The sequence below is a fragment of the Salvelinus alpinus genome, chromosome 13 (assembly GCF_045679555.1).
Source record: "Salvelinus alpinus chromosome 13, SLU_Salpinus.1, whole genome shotgun sequence".
NCBI classification, from domain to species: domain Eukaryota; kingdom Metazoa; phylum Chordata; class Actinopteri; order Salmoniformes; family Salmonidae; genus Salvelinus; species Salvelinus alpinus.
The window spans coordinates 6,711,719-6,714,400 of record NC_092098.1 but is presented as its reverse complement, the minus strand read 5'-3'; the positions used below and the strand labels follow the sequence as shown (position 1 = coordinate 6,714,400).

Here is a 2,682-nt window from a genome sequence, read left to right as displayed (position 1 = left end):
CCTAGAGAGATTAACAGATTAACATGGTTATCAAAACATCACACCAGGGTGAGCCTACACAGAACACAGCTCTTATTTTAAGTGTTTCTAAAAAAAACTATGGGGAAAACCATTTCCTTTTTTGACCTCTAGGTTTTATGGGTATTATGACTCATACTGTAGTACTCTATTTCCAGAAGTAAAACAGGACATGACAAACTTTCGCAATAGAATTTTACTTCTGGGTAACTGAGATTATTCCTAGTGGTAACGGGATTTGTCTTGTTCTAGTTGCAGACGCCTACACGGACAGGAGTGACCATTGGGAGACAGATTCCATTTCAAGGTAAATCTCAATTTAGTTTATTCCTAGTTTTACAAAATTGCCTTTTGGAACATACAGTACAATAGGTTGGATAAATATGCAGCATTTCTTCTATCAGAAAGTCTGTAACTAACTGACGGGCAGCCAGCAGATGGTGTCCATTTGCAATTAGTTAGAAATCTACAATTAATTTGAGGTTCCCTTACAAAAAAATATTGCATTTTTGAAACTGCAGTAAAAGTGCAGTAACTGCAGTCAACTTGTATTTTGGATACAGTAATTGCAGAATAACTGTAATTGCAGTTACACTGTTAAATCCTGCAGTAATTCTTTTTTATTTTGGACACAGTATTAGCAGCATACTGCAGTTATATGGCAATCTTTTTTTGTAAGGGTTATTATGAATGGTATGATTTCCAATAACTCTGTTGTCTTTGGCCACAGTTGAATACATAGATAGAGGTTCTGTCTTGTGGATGCAATATTAAACTGGATCCCAGACTAAACTCTGTACTGACTGTGTTGTCTCTTCTCACAGATAGCCACTGTATCTCCCTGAGTCTGGCGAAAGAGACTACTGACTGTGTAGCTGCTCCACCAGTATTGTCTTGTCTGAGCAGCACCTGTTGCCATGGGTGAGGAGGCAAGCTGGGAGGGGCCAGGAAATGTAGAGACATTTCCATTTCCTGGGAGGGGCATGTATGAACTTGCTGTCACAATAGAGTTAAATAATAATCAGCTCTAGAGCCAGACCCTTCTCTATGCTAGGAAGAGAGGGAGTTATTTCATGTATGGTGGGGAACATTCACAGATCATTCTGAGGAGATGTTACTGATGGCTTTGCTGTAAACAGCATGATATCCATCCATTAGCAGGTCTTCACAATAAGCACGCTCACTCCTTCTCTCTGGCATGTCATACTGTCACCGGGACAGGTATTGTTGATGTACTCAAGCTGGGAAACTGACTCTCTGATCTACATGCCACATTGGTATGAGGAGAGGCTCGACGAGAGGCAGAGAGAGAGTTTAGAACTTCAGTACAGAGCAACAGTTTGATTCCAGCTCTGTGTAGTTAATCAACGCTCCCATTAGTCTTGAGAAGGCCAGATACAGCTCAGAAAACCCAGGAACGTTCTCACTGGAGCATGGCATTGGCCCGCAGAAACACAGATTGCCTCTGGCTGAGCTGCACATGGCTGGTGAAGAAACACTTCGCTAAGGTTTCTTTTTTTGCTAACATTCCCAGAAGATACAATGTTGTTATTAGAAAACCTTTAGAAAAACCTTTGTAAATCTATGAAGTAGAAAATAAAGTTTGCATTTCAAGGACAATAGTAGCATGACATGGTTTGATACGAATGTTGATGTTGCTCAGTGCTCTGCGAGAGCTGTCAGTGGAAGCACTGAGACCCATCTGTTAGTTTCTCCCTCAGCCTCCCTGGCCTGTACTTTACTGGAGGTTCAGAGTCATTCAGCTGGAAATATCAACACCTTGAGCGAAGGTTGATTAAAAGAGGATTAGCTAGGAACACAGTGGATTGCACATTCATATTTTTCCCAGAAAGCACTCTCCCCGGCCTCCGGAGTGGCACAGTTCTAAGGCACTGCATCGCAGTGTTTCGCCATCACTACAGCCTGGGGTTCGATCCCAGGCTGTGTCACAACCGGGAGTCCCATAGGGTGGCGCACAAGGGGGGGTTTGGCCGGGGGGGCTTTACTTGGCTCATTGCACTCTAGCGACTCCTTGTGGCGGGCCGGGTGCCTGCAGACTGACTTCGGTTGTCAGTTGAACCGTGTTTCCTCTGACACGTTCGTGCAGCTGGCTTCCGGGTTAAGCCAGGGGGTGTTAAGAAGCGTGGCTTGGCGAGTCATGTTTCGTAGGACGCATGACTCGACCTCCGCCTCTCCCAAGCCCGTTGGGGAGTTGCAGCGATGAGGCAAGATCGTAATCATGAAATTGTGGAGAAAAAGGATGTGAAAAAATGTAAATAAAGCACTCTCCCTACAGCAGTAATGCCACAGTTGTTCAGCTTCCCTTCAAATGACATGGCTTCATTTAGTATATTGGGAGATTATGGTTCACAGTTAGTTTGGCTTAGAGGCCAACACATACTGCAAACATTTGAGACCTCTTATATTTATAAAGGACTCTTCAGACTCCTTATCTCTCTTATACCATCAGTGGACAGAAGCTTTGCACCTGGGATTTGAATTTGCACTAGCCCTGGCAGATAATACAAAGCAGGAGGTAGTCGTACAACGAGGTAGGCTTCCAGACAGCCACTACATTACTGCACAGTGCATTGGGAATTTCTAACCAATTCTGTCAGCAAGCTATCTCTGAACTTATACATATTTTGCCATAGATCATGTTTG

At 43.6% G+C, this 2,682-nt stretch overlaps 1 long non-coding RNA gene across 1 annotated transcript; it reads left to right on the top strand.

The window, feature by feature from the left end:
- The first annotated feature begins 207 nt into the window (after positions 1–207).
- On the top strand, positions 208–1,631 carry LOC139538038 (uncharacterized). Its single transcript, XR_011667651.1, has 2 exons — positions 208–325; positions 843–1,631. It is a non-coding gene; the product is annotated as an uncharacterized lncRNA (long non-coding RNA).
- The last annotated feature ends 1,051 nt before the right edge of the window (positions 1,632–2,682 follow it).